This window comes from Hemiscyllium ocellatum, unplaced genomic scaffold, assembly GCF_020745735.1.
Source record: "Hemiscyllium ocellatum isolate sHemOce1 unplaced genomic scaffold, sHemOce1.pat.X.cur. scaffold_363_pat_ctg1, whole genome shotgun sequence".
Lineage (NCBI taxonomy): Eukaryota > Metazoa > Chordata > Chondrichthyes > Orectolobiformes > Hemiscylliidae > Hemiscyllium > Hemiscyllium ocellatum.
In genome coordinates, this window is record NW_026868526.1 from 129,958 (window position 1) to 155,032 (window position 25,075).

General features: G+C 45.7%; 1 long non-coding RNA gene across 1 annotated transcript; it reads left to right on the forward strand.

Moving 5' to 3' along the window:
• Nucleotides 1–440: 440 nt before the first annotated feature.
• Nucleotides 441–25,075, forward strand: LOC132813381 (uncharacterized). Its single transcript, XR_009644058.1, has 4 exons — nt 441–529; nt 11,110–11,218; nt 15,137–15,242; nt 24,358–25,075. It is a non-coding gene; the product is annotated as an uncharacterized LOC132813381 (long non-coding RNA).

A 25,075-nucleotide genomic window follows, 5' to 3' on the forward strand; every position in this document is an offset into this window, starting at 1 on the left:
ACAACAGTTCTGTCGACTTACAGATATAGAGTTGGCTAGTATGAGAGTAGATTGTTCGGTCCAACTCAACCATACTGGCCAAGTATGTAAATTACCAGTCGTTCTGAGTTTGAAAACAAGTTTCTTACTCAATTTGTGCAAATCGATTGAAAATATGTACGTTATCAGATTTACATCACAACTATTTCTTAAAATCTCACATTGATTTATGACAGAGGTTTAACACTCCACTATGTAGTGAAAACGATCAATCCTGCAAAACAGTTTGCATTCTGACCAATCCTGACGCGTTCACTCCCGAGAATGCTTTGGCCCCGCCCCTCACTCACTCTGGTTGGAGGACCGGCCGCTGCTTGGTCCTCCAGTTCCGCCCCTTCCTCCAATTTGCAGAGTTGATTCGGGCGTGACTCAGCAGGTAAGCACCAGAAACGTTAAGGGACAAGGGAATTTAGAGTCGATGTCTTGTGATGCGGTGAAAATATCCCGAATCTTGACCGGGAGGCCTGGGTTCAATTCACAGCGAGTGCAGGTGTGTCTAATAACAACTTTAAACAGGTTCATTCGGAAAAACAAGGGAACCGAGTAAAAACAATAGAAAATGCATACAATGTGGTGGGGTTCTCAATGCTCAGATGATTTTAGTCTTTACCAAGTGTTTCAGGGCCCCAATGGGTCCCAGTACAGACTATTCCACTCCACCTAGTGCGCAGCCAGATACCAGGATTGTGGGGCAAATTGTTGTGGTGGGATCCAGAGGTGCTTTCCCTCTATTTTGGAGGTAAAAATAGGTGAGAAGAAGCAGGGTTTTGTATGGAGTTACCTGCTCCCCTCCTGTTGCAGCAACTTATTATTGCCCTAACTTGACCTCGTACATTTTTGGTAGCGATCAGTGACATTTCGTAAGCCAACATACAAGATCTGTCACTCTGTTTAAGACAGCAGAAATCTCTTGTAGCACAATAGTCATAGAACAATACAGCGCAGAACAGGCCCTTCAGTCCTTGATGTCACGCTGACCTGTGAACTGATTCTCACCCCTACACTATCCCAAAATCACCCATGTCCTTATCTAAGGATTGTTTAAATCTTCCTGATGTGGCTGAGTTGTCTACATTAGCAGGTAGTACGTTACCCCTCTCTGAGTAAAGAACCTGCCTCTGACATCTGTCTTAAATCTATCACTCCTCATTTGTAGTTATGCCCCCTCGTGCATACTGACATCATCATCCTAGAAAAAGATTTCCACTGTCTACCCTATCTAAGCCTCTGATCATCTTGTATGTCTCTATCAAATCCCCTCTTAGCCTTCTTGCCAAGGAGAACAGGTTCAAGTCTCTCAGCCTTTCCTTGTAAGACCTTCCCTCCAGAGTAGGCAATATCCTGGTTAATCTCCTCTGCACCATTTCCAATTCCTCCTGTCCTTCCCGAAATATGGGCACCAGAACTGCACACAGTATTCCAAGTATGGCTGCACCAGCTTTTTGTATCTTTGCAGCATGATATTGCGGCTCTGGAACTCAATTACTCTATGAATGAAACCTAACACACCATATGTCACCTTAACAGTACTATCCACCTGGGTGGCAACTTTCAGGGATCTATGTACATGGACTCCGACATCCCTCTGCACATCCACACTACCAAGAATCTTTCCATTGACCTAGTACTCTGCCTTCCTGTTATTCTTCTCAAAGTGCATCACCTCACATTTAGCTGCATTGAACTACATTTGCCACCTCTCAGCCCAATTCTGCAGTTTATCCAAGTCCCCCTGCAATCTGTAACACACTTCCACACTGTCCACTACTCCACCGACTTTAGTGTCATCAGCAAATGTACTAATCCATCTACCTATGCTTGCATCTGAGTCATTTCTAAAAATGACAAACAGCAGTGGTGGTCCCAAAACAGATTTTTGTAGCACACCACTAGTAACTGGACTCCAGTTGAATATTTTCTATCAACCACCACTCGCTGCCTTCCTTTAGAAAGCCAGTGTCTAATCCAAACTGCTAAATCACCCTCATTTCCATGCCTCTGCATTTTCTCCAACAGCCTACTATGTGGAACCTTATCAAAGGCTTTACTGAAGTCCATGTATACCACGTCAACTTCCCTACCCTCATCTACATGCTTGGTCACCTTCTCAAAAACCTCAATGAGGTTTGCGAGACATGACCTGCCTTAACGAAACCATGTTGATTATCTGAAATCAAATTGTTGTTTGCAAGATGATTATAAATCTTATCTCTTATAATCCTTTCCAAAACCTTTCCTACAACAGAAGTCAGGCTCACTGGTGTATAATTACCTGGGTCATCTCTACTGCCCTTGAACAAAGGCACAACATTTGCAATCCTCCAGTCCTCTGGTACCAAACGTGTAGACAATGATGACTCAAATATGAAAGCCAAATGCTCTGCTATCTCCTCCCTAGCTTCCCAGAGAATCCTTGGATAAATCCCATCCAACCCAGGGGACTTGTCTACTTTCACTCTTTCTAGAATTGATAACACTTGTTTCTAACTAATCACGATCCTTTCTAGTCTAATATCTCATACCACATTCTTCTCCTCTACAATATTCTCCTTTCCCTGAGTGAAAACCAATGCGAAATGTTCGTTAGCACCTCTCCGATCTCCACATGGTACACACTCAACTTCCCATTCTGTCTTTGATTGGACCTGCTCCTACCGTAATCATCATTTTATTCCTCACATACCTATAGAAAACTTTAGGATTCTCCTTTATTCTATTTGCTAAAGACTGCTCGTGTCCTCTCTTTGCTCTTCTTAACTCTCTTTAAATCCTCCCTATCTGATCTGTAACTCTCCATCTCCTCATCTGAACCATCTTGTCTCATCAACACATAAGCCTCCTTCTTCTTAACAAGCGATGCAATTTCTGTAATAAACCACGGATCCCTTACCTTATCACTTCCTCCCTGCCTGACAGGGACATACCTATCAAGGACATGCAATATCTCTTCCTTAAACCAGCTCCACATTTTCATTCTCTGCATCCCCTGCATTTTGCTACGCTATTCTATGCATCCCAATTCCTGCGTAATTGCATTATAATTGTCCTTGCCCCATTGATAACTCTTGCCCTGTGGCATGTACCTGTCCCTTTCCATTGCTAAACTAAACATATCTGAATTATGGTCACTCGCTCCAAAGTGCTCACCTAAAACTAAATCAAACACCTGGCCTGGTTCATTACCAATCACCAGATCCAATGTGGCCTCCCCTCTTGTTGGCCTTCGACATACTGTATCAGGAAACCCTCCTGTACACACTGGACAAAAATTGATCACCCAACGTATGAGAGTTATAGCATTCCCAGTCAATGTTGGGGAAGCTAAAGTCCCCCATAAGCTCTTCAGCCACGTTCTCAAACAGACTCGCTACCTCTCTGCACAGAAGCTAAAGTCCCCCATAATGCCCACCCTGGTACTTTTGCACTTACCCAGAATAATTTTGCTAATCCTCTCTTCAACTTCCCTGGAACTCTGTGGAGGCCTATAAAAAAAACTCTAAGCAGTGTGACCTCTCCTCTCCTGTTTCTAACCTCAGCCCACACTACCTCAGTAATAGAGTCCTCATCAAAAGTACTCACAGCCACCGTTATAATATCCTTGACTAACATGACTTGCATGGACCCATTGCAGTGCTTCAAACTCCATGAGGCAGCCATACTCTCTATGACAGACAGACTCAGTCTGGAACCTCCTCTGTCAGTATTATTGCCAGAGCCCGTAGCCTTTGCACTACTTAGCCATTTCTTGATGTTATCCAAACTGAATCAAACTGGCTTAAAACTCGCATCTGTGATGTTGGAAACCACTGCAGAAGGATGAGATGGATCATCCCACTTTGCACTTCTGGATACAGATAGCTGCAAATGCTGTTGTCGTATCTGGTGCATGGATGTGTGAGGCCCCTCCATCAGTAAAGGTGGGGATATCTGTGATGCTTCCTCCAGTGAGTTATTTAATTGTCCATCACCGTTCACAACTGGGTGTAGCAGAACTGCAGAGTTCCGATCTGTTCCATTGGATGTAGGATCACTTAGCTCTGTGGCTTGGTGCTGATGCTGTTTGAAATGCAGATGGTCCTGTTTGGTAGCTTCACCAGGTTGGCACTTCATTTTTAGGTACACCTGGTGCTGCTGTTGGCATGCCCTCCTTTCCTGTCCTTTGTGATGGGTGAGAGCAGGATTTACAAACCCATGAGATTACAGATTGTGCTGGAGTACAGTTCTGCTGCTGTTGATGTCCCACAGTGCCTCAGAGATCCAGTTTGAGATTCTACATCTCTTCAAAGTCTGTCCCATTTAGAACGGTGATAGTGTCACTCAACACAATGGAGGTTTTTCTCAACTTTCAGCCAAGACTTTGTCTCCAAGAGGAATGTGTCCTGTCCGTTACTGTCATGGACAGATGTATCTGCAGCTGGTCAATTCATAACAATGAGATCAAGTATGTTTTTTCCCTCTTGGTTCCCTCACCACCCATTGCAGACTCAGTTGAACAGCTGTGTCCTTTAGGACCTGACCGGCTCAGTCAGTAATTCTGTTGCAGAGCTAGTCTCGATTGTGGACATTGAAATCCTGTACCCAGAGTACGTTTGACACCATTTTACTTCCCCAGTGCTTCCTCCAAATGGTGTTCAACATGAAAGAGAAGTGATTCATCAGCCAATGGAGGACGGTACCTAGTAATCAACAGGAGCCATGAGACTTCCTGGTGTCCGGAGTCAATGCTGAGTACTCAGAGGGCAAATCCTCCCTGTCTGTGCCACCACCTCTGCCTGGTCTGTCCTGCCGGTGGGACAGGACATATTCAGAGATTTCAGGAGAAAGTGAAGACCGCAGATGCTGGAGATCAGAGTCGAGAGTGTGGTGCTGGAAAAGCACAGCAGGTCAGGCTGATGAAGGGCTTAGGCTCGAAACGTCGATTCTCCTGCTCCTCGGATGCTGCCTGACCTGTTGTGCTTTTCCATCACCACAATCTCAATATCTTGGGATGGTGATGGTGGTGTCTGGTCATTGTCTGTAAGGGTTGATTTCATGAGTATGAGAATGTCAGGCTGTTCCTTGATTGGTCTGTGAGACAGCTCTGCACATTTTGACACCAAACTCCAGATGTTAGTCTGGAGGACGTTGCACCATCCAGAGGGCTGATTCTGTGGCTGTATTTTCTGGTGCCTTGTTAGATACCGAGTGGTCCACCCAGTTTCATTCCTTTGTTGAGACTTTGCAGTGATTAATACAGTGAGTAGCTGGCTGGGCCACTGTCGGGTTGGCAGGATTTTTTTTTGCCATTGAAAATGGTTTCATGGAGATCAGGAAATTCCTAATTCCAGTTATTTTTTCTTGAATTCAGATTCCACCATCTGCCAAGTTGGGATTCGAACCAGGACTTCAGTCATTTGTTTTAATATTTTGGATAAAAGTTAAATATATTAGGTTTGTTTAATCACTTTAAATATCACTTACCCAGGTTTTGTTTCTTTGTGAAACACTGTCCATCCTCCTGTCTCCTCCATCCAACAAAAAGAGTTTGGAGCACATGGCGTTTCTCTGTCACTAAGACTGAGATAATCCAATCTGCTGCTTCCCTCCCTCTCACTAGCCCACAGAGCCAAACTGCCTCACATGGTGTTCCTGGTTTTTGTCCTAAACTTACATCTTCTTCCAGTCTCTTGTCAAGCCTTATCAGAACTCATCTTGACCCTTTACCCTAAATTCACTAAACTATAGACTTTCCAACTCTCTTTCCTCCTCCTTCTCATCAGTCCCCCTCACTGATTCACCAATATTGTTCCTTGTTCTGTCTTTTCTGGTTTTATCCTTCTCTCCCAAAATCCTGCTCCATCTCCACACTCTCCCTTTCCTTTCTGAATTCCTTGCATTTGGTGTCCTTGGCCTCTCCTGTATCTCACGTACACACTGCCAGGAGGTGCCATTGTGCAAAAGCACCATGTTGGGTTTCACATGTACACTGACGATGCCCAGCTCTCCCTCCCCATCATCCCTCTCCATTACTCCACTGTTACTCAGTTATCAAACTGCTTACCACATTCCCACTACTCGATTAGGTGCAGTTTCCTCCAATGAAACATTGTAATGGTTAAACCCATTGTCTGACAAATTCCTTTCCCTTACTGCTGAGCCTCTCCCTCTCACTGGGAACGATGCAGCAGAACTACACTCTTCACAATATTATTACAGTTATATCTGATGTGAAGCTGACCTTCTGATCAGACATCTACACAATCCCAAACACCAGGAATTCCAATCTCTTAAATGTTGCTTGTCTCCTCCTCACTCCAGATCCATTGCTACTGAAACCCCTTACCCGTGTTCCCGTAAACTTGATGAATCCGAAACAGAACCCTTGATTCTGTGACTGACTCAGAATCTGGTTTCAAACTCCCCCCTCTGTATTTACCCTCAGACACATCAGTATTTATTCTGTCAAACCCCTTAAGAATCTGGTGGTGCAGTCTGATTGTAGGTTGTGGAAATGGCAGGGGATGATATGTTGTATCTGGGTGGAAGTTAAGGACTTGGTGGGGGGAGGGGGGGTGTTCTATCCTTGTTGCAGTTGGAGGTGTGGGTTTCAAAGGCAGAGGTGCAGGAAGTGGAGGAGATATAGTGGATGGTATTGACCACATGGGAGGGGAAATTGCAGTCCTTGAAATACGGGCCATTTGGTATGTTCTGGCCTCTCTGGAACACTGCAGTAAGCATGAGACAGAGACGTTGGCCAGGGAACAGGCTCGTGTGTTAAAGTGACAGGCAGCTGGAAGCTCGGGGTCTGTTTTTGCAGCAAAACGTAGATCATCAGTCGCCATTTCCGCCACCTCCACTGAGATGCTGCCAGACACAGGTTCCCGTCCCCTCCATTAACAGCTATGCACCCTCCCAGCCAGATCGTAATCCACTCCTTTGTCTTTCCAAATGTTCCTGTCTCTCTCTGGGTTCTGTACCTGCCCATTATTTGCTCTTTAACCCCTATCTCCTGCACTACCATGATCTGCAGGTTAGTTGAATTGGCCAAGCTAAATGTCCCATAATGCTCAGGGATGTGTAGGTGAGGTGCATTAGTCAGGAGAAATATCCAGTAATAGGGTAGGGGAATGGGTCTGGGTGGGATACCCTTCGGAGATACGCTGTGGACTTTTAGGGCCGAATAGCCTGTTTCCACACTGTCAGGATTCTAATTTTCCCAGCTCCCATCGGTTCTGAGGAAGGGCCACTGGACAGATTCCTGTTCCCAGATGCTGCCAGACCTGCTGAGCTTTCCCAGCACCTCCTGCTTGTTGTTCCTGATTGACACCATCCATCCACCTTCCGGGTTTGATTCAGGCAGGGGGAGGATCCCACCACTGACCTCACAATGGGGTCCAGCTGATTGATGGCAGCTTCGGACCAATAGGAAAAGGAGGTGGGACTGGTGGACCAGGTGGAAGCAGCTGGTCATCCAAACAATGGGAGTGAATGTGGGGCGTGGCCAGTGGGATGACACGTCACCAGTAACTCCGCCTTTGCAGTGTCACGTGACTCGGCCGTTGGTGAATGTGGGAGAGGCAAACAGGGAAGGGGAGAGTGGCCTCGGAGACGGAGACAATGAGTCACTTCAGGCTGGGAAGTGTTAATTACACTCTGTACGGGTCATTAATCTGAATTAGAAACTCTTTCCCGTGTTTGCAGCAGATGGGAAAATGGCTGCGGCCCTCAGGCGGTGACAGGTCTTGGGATATGGCCGCCATCTTTATTGGGGGCAAGATACAGTGAGGGGCATGGACATGTCCTCTTTCTGGGATGGGGGAGGGGGTGGTGTACGATTTGAAGAGAGGCATTTACACATCAGTCACATACCAAGAGAAAAATATGTCTTGTATTCTTCCTGCACTGGCTCTGAGTTTTGTTTTGTGAATTCATTTCATAGGATATTAAATCAGAATAATTGAGGCTGGGATCTCAAAAGTAAGTTTTTACAGTCAATGGAGTCATCAGGATCTGAATATCATTGACGTCTAAATGTGGAAGGAGAAAGGTTTGTGGAAAATATCTCCAATATTTTTGTTAAGCAGGAAGATGTACAAATTCGTGGTTGGATCACCCTTTGGGTGTGCGCTATGTTGTGGGCCCTGCAGCTGAGGAAGGAGCTATTGGCCTGAGAGGGAGCACAGATTTATCCAAATTACACCTGGTCTCTTTGGGTCTAAATCTGAGAGATCTTACAATCACTCACTTCATGATGTTAACCTGTAAACTTCATATTTTCAATTAACTGCAAACTTCCCATCAAAAGTCCTTTTGGACTCGAATTCCAGCACCATTTCAGGTGGAACGTTCCAGATTCTGACAACGGTCTGTTCATTCAGAAACTGCTGAGGTCCATGTTGACTCTGGGGTTACAAAGGGCTGCATTGAAAGATGAGATGCTGTCCCTGAGCTCCCATTAGATGCATTGGAACAGTACAGGAGGCTGAGGGCAGTGTAGGTGTGAGCAGGCAATGACAATAACAGGGCTGCACTGAGAGGGCTGCTTGTCTCAATGAGTGTGTTTTGGAGTTGGGTGTAAACAGGGAGAGGGGAGACAGGGAGAAGGTGAAGCTGAAACTCAGTTTTAGTTCAGGGAACAGACAGTTTTTCAATGATTCCTGCGGAGTATTTGTTAAGTGTTTAATGTATTTTCCTGAGGGCAGTTGAGAGCTAGCCACATTGCTGTGGGTCTGGAGTCACATGTAGGCCAGACCAGGTGAGGATGACCGTTTCCTTCCCTACAGGACATGAGTGAACCAGATGGGTTTTCTGACAATCGACAATGGTTTCATGGTCATCCTTTGCCTTTTCACTCTAGATTGTATTGGATTCTGATGTCCGCACAGCCATGTTGGGATTCTAACCCTAATCCTCGGAACATTGCACATGTCACTCATCTGGCAGGAATACCATTAAGCCATTGCCTCCCCTTTTTAGCAATGTTTAAAGAAAGTTCCATCATTCTACGTGAACAATGTGCAACGTCCATGTGTCGGCCTCTCCAAAAGGTTAATCAACAGAAATTTGTTTGGGAGTGAAATATTTCACTTTTTTGGGGGGAGGGGTGTTTATTAAACAAAAATGAATCTAAATAAAAATCTGATGCCACGGACATGTAATTTCTGAAGGCGGAGGGGGATTACGGAGACAGGGAGGGTTGTGGGGCCAGAGGGGGACTGTTGTCCAAACATCACTGTGGTGTACATGGACTGCAGCATTTCAGGGAGGCGGTTAACCACCACTTTCTCCAAGACAAGTGAAGGTGGCCAATAAATACTGGTCTGGGCAGCAAAGGCAACCCCCAGTGAATAAAACCAAGCAGTGACCTCTCTGAGCTGACTTGCTGTGATGTTAAAAACCTCTCTGAAAATGGAGCGGGCAGAGAAGAGAAACAGTGACATTTCACAGCTGCCCTCAGAGAGACCTCCCCTTGGAAGTACTCAGAGCCGGGATTCAGCTCAGTGAGTTTCAGTCTCTTCAAATATCAATCTTAGTCCGTTTTATTTTATTAAATCTACAACAATAGGAGTAAAGTGAGGATTTCTTTTTAATGTCTTTGGGTCTCTTGATTAAATGTTTAAGATATGAAATGTAAGCATTGCTAATCTCGGGCAGTATTTTTTGAGAAGTAAGACTGTGTCTTTGTCTTGGTCTGTAGGTTGTTAAGGCGGAGAGATGGCCTGTTGTAGAGTGGCGTGCTGTTCCTGTCGGATGTGGGAGATTAGGGAGAGTCTCAATGATCCTGATGATTATGTCTGCAGGAAGTGTGATTGCAAATCCTATTGGAACGCATGGATTGGTGGAGGAGTGATTAAAGGCAGTGAGGAGTTAACAGGAGCCGGGGGGTGTGATATGTGGCCGTCTCAGGATTGCAAGATACTGCAGATACAGTCAGGTAGATGGGTTACCTCCAGGAAAGCTAGGAGGGGTAGGTAGGTACTGCAGGAGTCTCCACTGGCTATCCCCATCTCAGACAAGTACACGGTTTTGAAAAATGTAGGTGGTAATAGACTTTCAGGGGAATGCAGAACTGACAGCCAAGTTACTGGTACTGAGACTGGCTTCTAACATAATGTGAGGTATATCCATTTCCACACGATCGATAGTGATGGGGGACTCTCTAGTCAGGGGCACAGTCTGCCATTTCTGCAGCTGACAGTGAGACATCAGAATGGGGTGGTGCTGCCCTGGTGCCAGTGTCTCACAGAGGGAGCAGAATATTCTCAAAAGGGAGAATAACCAGTGGGAGGACATTGTACATTGGTAGCAATGGCATAGGAAGGGGAAAGCATGGGGTCCTGATGAGCAGGGAGATTTGCTAGTGCCACTCGGGAGGCATTAAACCAGTGAGGGAGTCGGGGTAAACCTAAAGAGATAGTGAGAAAAGAGGTGAGTCTGAGGCTGGTACTGTTCACCGGTCAGACTGTCAAGGCAGGCAAGAGCAAGTCACAGAATGAGGTGGGACGGACCAGTTACACTGCATTTATTTCAGTGCAAGAGACCTGACAGGTCAGGCAGGTGGGCTCAGGGTATGGTTTTGAACATGTGACTGGGATATTACAGCAATTACAGAGGCATCACTCAGGGATGGATAGGACTAGCAGATTAATGTTCCAGGGTATAGATGCTATAGTAAGGATAGAAAGGGACCAACAGCGCAGTGGGAGAGGTGTTTTTGATTAAGGATAACATTATGGCTGGGCTTCGGAAGGATATTCCTGGGAGTACATCCAGGCAAGTTATTTGGTTGGTACTGAGAAATAAGAAAGGGATGACCATCTTACTGGAATTGTGTTATAGACCCTCTCCCAATAGTCAGCAGGGAATTGAGACACAATTTTACCAGGAGACCTCAGATATCTGTAAGAATAATATGGATGCAATGATAAGTGGTTTTAACTTTACCAACATGGCCTCGGAGTGCTGTAGTGTTAAGGGCTTGGATGGAAAGGTATTTGTTCAGTGTGTACGAGAACGTTTCTGATTGAGTTTGTAGGATGTACCGACGAGAAAAGGAACAAAACCTGACCTGTTTTCTTTATTCATTCACAGGATGAGGCTGTCACTGGCTCGGCCAGCATTTATTGCTGCGTTTACCCAGAGGGCAGTTAAGAGTCAACTGCGTTGCTATAGGTCTGGAGTCCCATGCAGACCAGACCAGGTAAGGATGGCATTTTCCTTCCCTAAAGGTCATGAGTGAGCCACATTGGTTTTTCCAACAATTGACAATGGATTCCTGTCATCACTAGATTATTTTTTCCAGATATTTATTGAATTCACGTTCCAAAATCTGCCGTGATGGGATTCAAACCCTTGTCCCCAGAACGTTATCTGGGTCTCTGAATTAACTGTCTGATTTCACCCCATCATCACTGCCTCTTAGGAAATAAGGCAGGGTGAGTGACTGAGGTATTAGTGGGGCAGCTCATCAGCATCAAAGATCCCACAGTATTGTGGCTCAGTGGTTTGTGCTGCTTCCTCAGCACCGGGGACCTGGGTTTGATTCCAGCCTCGGGCAACTGTCTGTGTTGGAGTTGACACATTCTCCCCAGTGTCTGTGAGGATTTCCTTCGGGTGTTCCAGTTTGCTCCCACAGTCCAAAGATGTGTAGTTTAGTTGGATGAACCATGTTAAATTTCCCATATTCAGAAGATGAGGTTTTGGGATGTGCAGGCAAATCTCTGCCTGATGTGAAAAGATCATTTTGGGGTCTTGGACAGAGGTCAGAGGGAGGTGTGGCCGCATGTTTTACATCTCCCGTGGTGGTAAGGGAGGGTCAAGTGTGTGGAGCGTGGGTTGGTGGGAGGGTGTGGACTGAACAAGGAAGGCGCAGCGGGACAGAAATGATCAGGTAGAGTCAATGTGGCTTTGTACATGCACAATTGGGTCTCACTAACTTGAGTGAGTATTTTGAAGTGACGAAAAAATTGAATAAGGAAGGCGGTGAATGCTGTTGATATGGACATTCAACAATGTTCCACAAAGCAGACTGGTTAGCAGGGTTAGATAACATGGAATGCAGAGAGAGCAAGCCATTACAAAACTATCTTGAAAGTAGGAGACAGAGGATGATGGAGGGTTGCTTTGCGGACCGGAGGTCTGTGAGCAGCATTGTGCTGCAAGGATGGATATTGGGCCCTTAAATAAATGACTTGGATGTGAATATATGAGGTATGGTCAATAGGTTTACAGAAGACACCAAAATTGGAGGTGTCATGGACAGTGAAGAAGGTTAGCTCAGAATACAACAGGATCTTGATCAGATGGGCCATTGGAGCAAGGAATGGCAGACGGAGTTCAATTTAGATAAATGTGAGCTGTTGTATTTTGAAAAGGCAAATCAGAGCAGGACTTATACACTTAATGGTAAAGTCCTGAGGGGCGTTGCTGAACAAAGGGACCTTGGAGTGCAGGTTCATAGTTCCTTGAAAGTAGAGTCACAGGGAGGTGGGGTAGTGAATGCAGCATTTGGTACGCTCCCCATTATTGGTCAATGCATTGAATGCAGCTGTTGTGACGTCATATTGTGGCTGGACAGGGCACTGATTACAGCTCTTCTGGAATTCTGTTTTCAGTTCCAATCTCCCTGTTCTTGGAATCAGGCATCTGATTTGGTACATGAAGAGGGAGGATTTAGAGGGATAAGGGTGAACCGCTGGCAAATGGGACTCCATTAACGCTCTCCGTTATTGGTCAATGCATTGAATACAGAAACTGGGACGCCATATTGTGGCTGGACAGGATGTTGGTTAAGCCACTTCTGGAATTCTGTTTTCAGTTTGAATTTCCCTGTTCTCGGAAGGATGTTGTGAAACTTGAAAAGGTTTGGACAAGATTTACAAAAACGTTGCCAGGATTGGAGGATTTGGGCTACAGGGAGAGGCTGAATAGGCTGGGGCTATTTTCTCTGGAGAGTCAAAGACTGAGAGGTGTCTCCATGGAGACTTATAAAATCACGAGGGGCATGGATAAGGTGAGCAGCTGGCGTCCTATTTCCTCAGGTTAGGTGGGTCCAAAACTAGAGCACATGGGTTTAAGTTTAGAGGGCAAAGATTTAAAAGGGATCTAAGTGGCAACGTTTTCAAGCTGAGTGTGGTGTGTGTATGGGAGGAGTTACCAGATGAAGTAGTGGAGGCTGATAAAATCCCAACATTTAAAAGGCTTCCAATTGGATACATGAATAGGAAGGGATTTGATGGATACAGGCCAATAGATGGTAAATGGGAATCCATTAGTTTAGGATTCCTCGTTGGCACGGACGAATTGGACCGAAGGTCTGTTTCTTTGATGTTGATAATTTAAGATGCATTCCTCTCTTTTGTGCAGAGCTAGCTGAAGCACAGATAATTATCCTTGGAGCTGAGAAGGTGAAGCAGTGATTTCGATCTTGTGCAGATTTGGTTGCAAGGTCTTGAATTTACAGAGAGAGAGAGGAATTGTTAACACTGTCACAATTTTTAGTAACTATTTTCAAGTAATTGGCAAATAATACAAGGTGAAAATGTGAACGCTATTTTACTCAGTAAGTTCTGAGCATCTGGAACAGTCTGAACGACACAGATTCAGCAGGTATTCTGAAACAGACTTGGAATTTTACTTTTTAAGGAAAGATTTGGGAGGCTATGGGCTCATGGGAGGGGACTTGGGACAGATTTGCAGCATCTCCAGAGAGAGAGAGTACAGCCCCAATGGGCTGAATAGCCCCAGCCCCTGTGCTCTGTGATACTGCCCTATTCACTGTGAATGATGAAGCTCATCCCAGGGCAGAGAGAGGGAGGAGCCAACCACTCTCATGACAATAGTGCCCGGCTGATTGACGGCAGCTCCAGACCAATAGGAGGAGAGTCTGTGTTCCCCTGCAGCCAATGGGAGTGAATCAGGGGTGTGGTCAGCAAGCCGACACCTGTCCATGAGCTGTGCAGGTGCAGTGTCACTGGGTGGGGGTGGGAGAGACAGCAGAGACTGGGACAGAGGCTGTAGGACCTGAATTACAAACTTCCGGTAAATTAAAACCAAAAGAACTGCGGAAGATGTAAAACAGAACTAACAACCCGGAGGGTCTGGAAAATCTCAGCAGGTCTGGCAGCATCTGTGAAGAGAAATCAGAGTTAAAGTTTAAGATCCGGTGTCCTTTCCATAGAACAGATGTTACTGAGGAAAAAAAGTCAGTTTATTTGCAGAAGATAGTGTGGGGAGAGGATATAAGGAGTAAAGGATAGGTGGGGATAGAGTGAGAAGAACAGTTGGATAAAGGAGTGGATAATAATGTGGCTGGGGGAGGGTGACTAGCTGTTAGTGGAGACAGTTAGTGGCTAACCATAGGTAGTGTGTAATGACAGGCTGTGAGAACAAGGTCTGGTGTGTGGGGTGGGGGGCTTCGACATGGGGTTCTTAACCTATGGTTAGCCCCTAACTGTCTCCATTGTAAGCTGTTGCCCACCTATATCACTCCACAATTGGAGCTGCCGAGTACACAAACCTTTGGAATATTCTCCCTAACCCCCTCTGTCCACCTTAAAGATGTATCTAAAAATCGTTCTCTTTAATCAACGTTTCCATCATCCGTGAAGAATTTTAGGAGATTTGTCAATGTGAAAGGCTCCCTACAATGCAGGTAGTTGTTGTTATTGTCTGACATCAGGAGAAACAGGGATGAGCCCTCTCTCTCTTATACCTGATGAACAGCAGCAAAAGCAGGAAGCACTGAGCATGCTCCAGCCCACAATGGGCCTCGGATTCTTGATGTTAATGGGGGAACGGGGGCTAGAGGTGCTAGTTGTTGCTTCACCAATCGGAGTGAATGAGGGGCGGGACAATACTCAACCACGTGGTAAACTTCACGGACAGCACAGTGTGTTGTGACCAAGACATTGGAAATGTGTGAAGGTGCAGGGCAGGGGAAAGGAAAGACGTATTGACCAGAAAGAGAAGAAAATTTTCACAGTATGGAATGAGAGGTTTTACAGAACGTAGTGCACATTGTAAAACACCAATTTGAAAATCCCAAATGCTGCACCATTTTCCCTCCCTATAATGCATTTTACACTCCCTGAAATATCAACTGTTTCTCCCTCCACAGATCCCAGTGATCAGTGCCAAAGCCCCATTGCCTGGGGAGAGGGTGATGTTTGACTTCCTGTACAGCTGCAATTCATGTGGTGAAGGTGCTCCCACAATGTGGTTGGGTAAGAGCTGTTATAGATTATTCACTCAGCGACAGTGAAGAGTTGACAATGTATGTGCAAATCAACAACAGTTTGTTTTTTTTAAAGTTTATAATTCCACAGAAATACTATTGAGAGCTTCTGACATAAGGCCACAGATGGGGATATTAGGTCAGGTGATCAAAAGAACTGCCAAATAAACAGGTTTTCAGGAATACCTGAAAGCAGGAGGAAAGCAGGTCTGAGAGGGTTAGGGTGGGAATTCCAGACAGTGTTGCCTTGGCAACAGGAGAAACAGCCAGACAGGTGAAGCAATGAATAAACATATCGTTGGGAATCTGAAAGAAAATGAGTTGTCGGGGTCTCACAGGTTGTGTGGTGCAGGGAGACAGGGATGTTCACAGCCAGGAATTACATCAAGGGTGAGAATTTTAAATTGTTGCTTGTTGATGGATCAACAAATTTTGGTACAAGTGAGCACTTGGACAGTAGGGTTTTAGATACTCTTGAGATTGCATGTAAGTTGAATGTGGGAGGTTGGCAAAGAGTGTGTTTGATAACGAAGTCTGGAGATAACACAGGGATGGACGAGTGTTTCAGTAAATGAGCTGAGACTAGGGTGGAGTTGGGTGACGTCACTAATGTAGAAAGTGTTTTTGGTGTTAGGCTGCGCCTCCTCCTCATCACTCCCCCTCACTAAGTCACAGATATTGTTCTTTGTTCTATCTGTCTCTCTTTTCTGGTTATGTCCTTCTCTCCCATTCTGCTACAAACTAATATTTGACCTCACCGTTGTTGCAAACACCTCCTCCATCTCCACACTCCCTTTTCTTTCTGAATTCCTTGTATTTGGTGTCCCTTCAGGATCTCTCCTTGGTCCCTCCTGTTTCTCACCTACATACTGCCAGGAGGTGACATCGTCCAAAAGCACCGTGTTAGGTTTCACATGTACACTGACAATGCCCAGCTCTCCCTCCCCATCATCCCTCTCCATTACTCAGTTATCAAACTGCTCATCACGCTCCCACTACGCGATTGGCTGCAGTTTCCCCCAATGAAACATTGTAGTGGTTAAACTCATTGCCTTCAGTTGCTATTACAAATTCCTTTCCCTTACTGCTAACCCCCTTCCTCTCCCTGGGAACTATCTGAGATAGAACCATACTCTTCACAATATTGCTGTCATATCTGTAACCACAAGTTGACCTTCTGATCAGACATCTACACAATCACAAACACCAGGAATTCCAATCTCTAAAATGTTGCTTGTCTCCACATCACCCCAGCTCCATTGCTACTGAAACCCCTGACCCGTGTTGGTGTTGCCTTAAACTTGACGAATCTAAAACAGAATCCGTGATTCCGTGACTGACCCAAAATCTGCTTCCAGACTCCCTCATGATGGGAAACATCCTCTCAGTATTTACCCTGTCAAATTCCTTAAGAATTCTACATGTTACAATGAGATCACCTCTCATTCTTCCCAAATCCAGTGAGTGGAGTCCCAACTACTTCAGCCTTTTCTTAAAAGATAATCCCTGCGAACCAGGGTTCATCCCAGTCAAGTTTCTGTGAAATGCCTCTGATGAAATGATGTATTTCCTCAAATAAAGGGACCAAAACTTCTGTCATTACTCCCAGATGTGGTCTCACTACAATTTATAAACTTCGTAAAGTTCCTCTCAGGTATATACTCCAAACCACTCCCTTTAAACTTGCACTGATGTTGAAATGCTCAGCAGGTCATGCAGCATCTGTGAAGAAAAATCAGTTAAAGTTTGGGGTCTGGTCACCCTTCCTCAGAAACGTTAACTCTAATTTCTTTTCACACCTGCTGCTAGACCTGCTGAGCTTTTCCAGAAACTTCTGTTTCTCTTCCTGGTTTACAGCATCTGCAGTTGGTTCGGTTTTCATATCATTTAAACTTGCCATCTCCCCTTAGGATTTGTCATTTCCACCTTGGGAAAAAGATTCACATTTGTTTGGTCTCCCCTACCCTGGGAAAAAAGAAACCATGACTAGTCACCCTATCATTGCTCCTTATAATTTTATAAAGTTCGATAAAGCCACCTAAAGTGTCCAGTGCTGCAGAGAAATAGCCTCAGCCTATTCAGCCTCTCCCTATGGTTCAAATGTTCCAATACTGGCAACATCCTAGTAAACTTTTCTGAACTCATGCAAGTTTTCCAACATCTTTCCTGTAACAGGGAGACTGGAATTGAAAGCAGTCTGGGGATTCCAAAAGTGGCCGAGCCAATAAACTGTACAACCGAAACATGATCTCCCAACTCCTATCCTCAATGCACTGCCCAATAACAGCTAGCATACCGCACACCACCTTCACCGACCTGTCTACCTTCAACCACACTTTCAAGGAACTATCAACCTACACTGCACGGTCTGTTTGTTTGTCAACACTTCCCAGGAACTTGCCATTAAGAGGTTGAGTCGTATTCTGGTAACATCTTTCTGAAATCAGGGAGACTACAATTGAATGCAGTATTCTAACACTGGCCTGACCAATGCCCTACTCAGCCACACCGTGACCTCCTAACCCCTATACTCAGTGACAGAATCCCCACAGTGTGGAAGCAGGCCTTTCGGCCCATGAGACCATACCAACCATCGGAACAGCATTCCACCCTAACTCTGTAACCTACCATTACTCAAAGCTAATCCACCTAACCTGCATGGCTTTGGATTTGTGGGAGGAAATTAAGAGCACTCAGAGGAAGTCCACGCAGACACACGGGGAGAATGTGCAAACACCACACAGACTGTGGAGTCAAACGAGAGTCCATTTATTGACCAGCGCATTCCATTAAAGGTCAGTGTCCCAAATGCCACGTTCAGCACCTGATCTCCCTGAAATCCCACTTTCCAGGAACTATGCAGTTGTTCTGAGCCCTTCAGAGGGAATTAAGGTAAGGAGGAGAAAACACGAACAGGGTTGAGTTGTAGATCTATAAACTAACTCTCCATCTTCCCCCATCTCCCCCCACTCTGTCTGGTTTGCCCCCCTCTCTCTGTCAGTCAGTCCTTTGTCGCCCCCCCCACCTTGTCGGTCGCACCCCCCCCGTTGGTTTGTCCCACAATCTGTCAGTCTGTCCCCCCATCTGTCGCCCCCTCTGTCAGTCGCCCCCCTGTCAGTTGCACACCTGTCTCTTTCACCCCTCCGTCGGTCGCCCCCTCTGTACCCTCCCCGTCTGTTCCCCTCCTCTCTAATCCCGCTTTCTGTCCCCATCCATTTTTGTACCTCCCCTCTCTATCCCCCCTATCCGTCCCCACCCATTTCTGTCCCAACCCCCTCGATCCACCCACCTTCTCTGACCCTCTGCCCACCCCCTCTCTGTCTACCCTCCCCTTCCATTCCACTAGTTCTGTATTCCCCCCCTCTGCAAGGAAAATATCTTGTCTATTTACCCTATCCATGCCCGGCCTGATTTTAAAAATCTCTTTGAGGTCACTGTTCAGCCTCTGATAGTCTGGGGAAACAGCCTATCCAACCCTGGCAACATCCTGGACTTCTTTTCTGACCCCTTTCAAGTTTGAGAACATCCATCTGATGGGAAGGAGACCAGAATTGCATGGAATATTACAAAGTTGCCGAATCAATGTCCTGTACAGCCGCAATTTGACCTCCCAACCCCTATACTCAATGCTCTGACCAATAAAGACAAGTAGACCAACTGCCTTCTTCACTTATCTACATACTTGCTTCTCTGCTTTAAGGTACTATGAACCTGCACTCCAAGGACTCTTTGTTTAGCAGCACTCCCCAGGAACTTACTATAAACTGTATGTCCTGCTAAAGTTTGCTTTTCCAAAATGCAGCAGTTCGCATTTTTCTAAACTGAACTCCTCAGCCCATCACCCATCTGATCCAGATCCTCTTGTACTTTGAGGTAATCTTTTTCCCTGTCTACCACACCTCCCATTTTGGTGTCATCCGCATACTTATTTACAATACCTCTTATGTTCACATCCAAATCATGTATGTAAATGGCGAAAAGTAGTGGATCCAGCACCGATCCTTGTGACACTCCACTGATCACAGGCCTCCAGCCTGAAAAGCACCCTCTGCCTTCTACCTTCGGGCCAGTTCTGTACTCCATACGATCTAACCTTGCTGACCAATCTCCCATGAGGAACCTTGTCGAACGCCTTACTGAGGTCCACGTAAATCATGTCCATGCTCTGCCCTCAGCAATCCTCTTTGTTACTTCTTCAAAAAAACTGAGTCAGATTCATAATACATGATTTCCCATGCACAAAGCTGTTATTAATATCCAGGATTTAACTCTGTACATCGGGGTCTGCGTTGCCCAGTTATAGGTGTTAATATTCTGGATGAAGTTCAAGTACACCAGCATTTTGTCTGTGACTGTATATTGAGTCTTGTTAATGTCACCAACACAGTTGAGTTCCTTTTGAAAGGCAGTCCCCGTATCCCTTGCCCACCAGGAAATGGTGGCAGTGTCCTTACCTCTGGACCAGGAGGATCGGGCTCAGAGTTGCGGAACAGCATCTTTGAAGAGGCTGATTAGAAAACCTGCCCAAGCCACCAGGCCATACTGTCTCCCAGCTGTCCCTGCCTCAGCCTCTAAACAGAACCTTCCTGTAGTTTCTCTCCTGTCAGACTCTCCCATTGCTCAGTTTGTCCAGGATCCCCTCCTGCTGCTGCACTGCTCCTGTCCCTCACTGACCTGTCCATCCCCCAGTGTCCTCCACATTCATTCATTGTTTGCAATCACATTACCCCAGTTCTCCAGCCCTGCCCCTTCCTGTCTATAGAGAAGAAGACGGGAAGGTTAGCACTGCTGTCTCACAGCACCAGGTACCCGGTTTCGATTCCAGCCTCTGGCAACTGTCTGTGTGGAGTTTGTACATTCTCCCCGTGTCTGAGCGGGTTTCCTTCCCCAATCCAAAGATGGGCAGGACAGGTGAATTGGCCATTCTAAATTGTCCATAGTATTAGTTATATTAGTCAGGGGTAAATATAGGGGAGGGGAATGGGTCTGTATAAGTTACTGTTTGGAGGGTCAGTATGGACTTGTTTGGCCGAAGGGCCAGTTTCCATACTGTCGAGATTCTGATATATTGGGCAGCAGCTGCTGTCAATCACCCAGGCTCCTGTATGACCGGGAGCACGTGCTGTCGGAGGGTAGACCAGTGTATGGGCACAGTGCTGGCCAATTGTGGGAGTATGCACAGTGCCTGGGAAGGAGGCTGTGGTTGTGAGGGATTAATCTGTCATTGGCATCTTCCTCCCTCTGGGAGCAGGACCCAGGGGAATGGCCTGTTTCCTGGTACCCTGCCATGTGATCAGACTATCAGTGGGGCAGCATTTTGCAGAAAGTTATCAGAACTCTTTTTTGTGAAGATTCAGAGTTTTTGTGGAAAGTGACAAGGATGGACCTGCAATTTGAGTTCTAATTTGGTTAATTTTAGTAAGACGGGTTTTGGCCAGAGTGTGCAGGAAGCAGTGTATGCAGGATGGTTGTCTTCAGAGGATTCAGCAACAGCATCCCCCCCTCACCCCCCGCCCCCCACCCTGGTGGACTCAGAGTCAGACTCATTGATTTGGTTTTTAATCCGCAGACAAGAGCTAGGAAACTGAATTCAAAGATAAGAGAGAGAGTGAGAGAACTGGGTGTGGAGGGAAGGAGTGAGGAGATTGGTTTGGATTTCAGTTCACAGAAGAAAGAAATTGTTAGACTGAGAGTTAAAACTTTGAGAAACATGAAACTACAATTTAATACTATAATTATCTTATAAAGATCCATCCTGTATTAATGCGGTGAGTTGTTTTCTCAGGTGTAGGGTACTGAAAGGGCGGATTTGTGGATGAGAAATTCAAATTGAATTTCCTGTTCAGATCTGATAGTTACTTGATCCGTGCCGGTCTGAATATTCATTGGCCTTTTCATGTGTAAGGAAAGGTGTTTATTCTGTCCGTGGGCAAATTATTCAAATCTCAGTGTGACTGGAAAAAAATACTGAGACACAGCCAAGTCCATGTTAGTGTGGTGACTGTGGAGAGAGAGTTCATTTGTTTCTGAAAGTCTGAAAATTCATGGCATGTTTCCCAGGAACAATTAAGCCACAGCTTTGCTTTGTAGAAGGACAAGTCTTTAATTAACCATGCAACCAGAAAGACACAAGGATACCTGCACCATGGGAAATACGATGAAAATGGGATTGTTGTAAAGGAGTTCATTCTCGATCATGGATTGTTGTCACGTCGGTTCCAGCGCCGTGGGGAAACACTGGAAATATGATGAATGCAGTGTAGGTTTCAGTTATTAAACTGTAACAAGTGCAGAACAATTTAAAAAGGATGTTCTCAGGGCTCACGGGTCTGAGTTATAGGGAGAGGTTGGACAAGCGAGGAGTTTTTTGTTTAGAGCAGAGGAAACTGAGTGGGTACTGTTCTAGAAGTGTATAAGACCATGAGGGGCATGGATAAGGTGAATGCATTCAGTCTTTTTCCCAGGGAATCAAGGACTGGAGGGCATCAGTTGAAGGTTAGAGGGGAAAGAATAAAAGGGAAGTTGAGGGGCAACTGTTTTACACAGAGGGTGGTATGTATATGGAATGAGCTGCCAGTGGAAGTGATTGAGGGGGGTACACTCTCACAACAGGTAAAAGACATTTGGATAAATACATGGATAGGAAAGGGCCAGAAGCAGATGAGCTAAGTGCAGGGAAATGGGGTTAGTGTGGATGGACATTCCGGATCGCCATAGGCCAATTTGGGCCAAAGGGCCTGTCTCTGCTGCAGGATGCTATGACTCTAAGTGCATCTGCTATTTCTCCCACTAACCCTGCTGGTATCCTGGGATGTATTCCATCAGGGCAATGAGACTTGTGTACATTTAGCTCCATTAGCTTGCCCAGCTCTAACTCTTTCATGATAATGGTTATATCCAGGTCCTCACCTTCCTCAGTCTCCTTATCAATTACTGGCATGTTCTTCATATCCTCCACTGTGAAGACTGACTGCTGTGTACTCACATTCCTAAACCCTGCTGGATAGGAATAACTAGGTACAGAACTCTGAGAGGTCTTCTTTGAGTCTTTATTGATGAGACATGGCAGTTACCTGGATAGTGTACATGCAAAACACCTCCAGGCAGGATCAGGTAACTCCCCGCCTGTCCAATGTAAAGCTCCCATTCTTATACCTTTTGTGGTTTGGGACTTTGAATAGAGACTCTCTCTCTCAGTATTATCTCCATGGCAACCGTCAGTTAGGAAGTCTAGTTCATTTTCGCACTTTGTGCTTAAAACATACACCCCTGTGGCTCTCTCAAGTATCTGACAGGCACTTCAGTTTCAGTGGGGCTGTCTATCAGGATTCTGATATGGAGGAGCCGGTGTTGGGGTGGGGTGGACAAACTTATAAATCACACAACACTAGGTTATAGTCCAACAGGTTTATTTGGAAGTACAAGCTTTTGGAGTGTGTTGTGATTTTTAACGTGATCAGGATTGCCTCTATGGTAACAGTTAAGTGCTTGAACAATTACAGAGGCCATATGTTCCCCACACAATAGGTTCCCCTCTAGCAGTGTAAACTGCTATTCTGGCCCTGGGGACAACTACTCATCACTTTTCTCCCCCAATCCCATCTAGCTTTCTGTTGATCTTTAAAGTTTTTTCTAATCTCCTAGTATCTCCTTGGTTATTGCCAATTTGTATGCCTTCTATTTCAATTCGGTAGACTCCCTTATTTCCTGAGCCACTCATGGCAGATTGCTCCTTTTCCTACAGTCCTTCCTTTTCCCTGATATATACTTTTGCTGAGCACTTCGAAAAATTCCCCCACTGTCCATCAACTTTCCCACGGTAAAGTCTTTGTTTCCAGTTTACATTAGCCAACTCCTGCCTCATCCTATTGTAGTCTCCTTTGTTTAAGCACTGGATTTTGGATTGGATCTAATCTTCCAGCTTTCCAGCTGTGTTCTAATTTCAACCAGATTTATCAGAAGTCTTCTATCAGATTACGAGGGGAGGCGAAGTTTTCTGGGTGCTTTGCGTTTCATTGTCAAAGACCTAGGCTTTGTATTAAAGTATAGGATACATATTCACAACAGAGTATTCTGGACAGCACATACATGGACACTGTGGGCAATTTAGCATAGGCAATTCCACTAACCTTTGGAATGTGGGAGGAAGCTCGCACACCCTAGGAAACCTACGCAGACATGGTTAGAACGTGTAAACTCCACACAGTCGCATCTGGCTGAAATCAAACCCAGGTCCCTGATGCTGTGTGGCAGCAGTGCTAACCACTCAGCTACATCTGCTTAAAATCTGCTACCCCTTATTGACCTCCCCACCCCGCAATCTATGTTCCTTACATCAGAAAGCAGTTTGTGGAAGCATATGTCTCAGTAAAATCCAGTGACAGCCCACATGTCCTGTATGTCTGAATGGGGATCCTATACACAACACCCTCCAGTCCACACTTTTCATTCACTCTCCAGAAGCATGGATCCAGTAGCTTCATGGGGACTACAACTCCCACAATCCCTGAGGCAGGGACTACGCGTGTGAGGGGAAGCCCAGAACTGCACATGTGCAGAATATGGGCAGATTTTGGAGCATATGCTTTGGGGTAATTAGCGAAAAGCATTTGACATTGTGATTGGCTGGAGGAGGAACGTATCAGCTTGTAGTATTGACGGGTTGGGGGGTCAAAGTGTCACCACACCCACATGGGCCCAAGTTCCATCCCCAACTTGTCATAACGCTGGGAAACAAACAATGGGAAACAAAGAAGAATCTGACCCATTCTCCCAGACTGAAGGACCCTCTTCTGTCCAGGATCTGCTACCACTATTTCTGTCGCCTTTTGATTTATTCTGCTGTAACATTATTGCCTTGCAGTAACTGAAGTGAAATGGAGTAAACCCAGAAAGGGTGCAGAGTCTAACGAGGACAGGAAGTGGTGGTATGGATCTGTTTACCGGTAACTCCATGAGAATGGGGGCGGGTACATTAGGGACAGCAGAGGCAGAATGGTGGGAGAGAGTAAGTGGGCTGGAGGGTTACAGCTTTGGGGGAAGAAAGGGGAAAAACTAGAATTGTCTGCTCTGAATGTCTAACCTGTACATATTCCTTTATGCAGTGTGCTAGACGGTGAAGATTTGCAGACTGAAATCTCAAACTCATATGCAGATCCTGATTATGTTAACCAGCATTTGAAGAACCAAAGATAGAGAATAACTTGGCCAAAATTCTGCAACACTCTCGCTCACAGCATTGTCGGTCTATCTGCACCAAATGGACTGCGAATGATTCAAGACAGCAGCTCACTACCATCTTCTCAAGGGTAACTAGAGATAGGGAATAAATGCTGGCCGAGCCAGTGATGCCCATATTCTGGAAATGGTTCCTATCTCTAGTTGCTGAAACCCAGTTGATGTTAGTGCAGGATGATGAGGGACGCTGAGTGCATCCTCCAGAAGGCATCGCCATCACATTACCCCTTCCTACACCCACACAGTAACACAGCAACGTTACTGGAACAAAAGGCAGTGAACCCAAAGGAGGACTTAGATATAGTTCTTCGAGGTAAAGTCATGAAAGGGGATTGGAACACAGCAGGAACAGGAGACTGAGCTGGATGGTCAGCTGTTTCCCATTGAAAGGTGGAGCAGGATTGAAAGGCCGAATGGCCGCCTCCTGCTGCTATATCCCAGGTATGTATATAGCCACGGAGCCCGGGTAGGAAGGAGTGGGCAGGGATTCTCCAGGAGATTGCACTTCCACATCAGTTTTCAGTGAGAGATGGTATGATGGATTTTATTCAACATTTATCTTTAACACAAGGTTTGTGAGTTTAG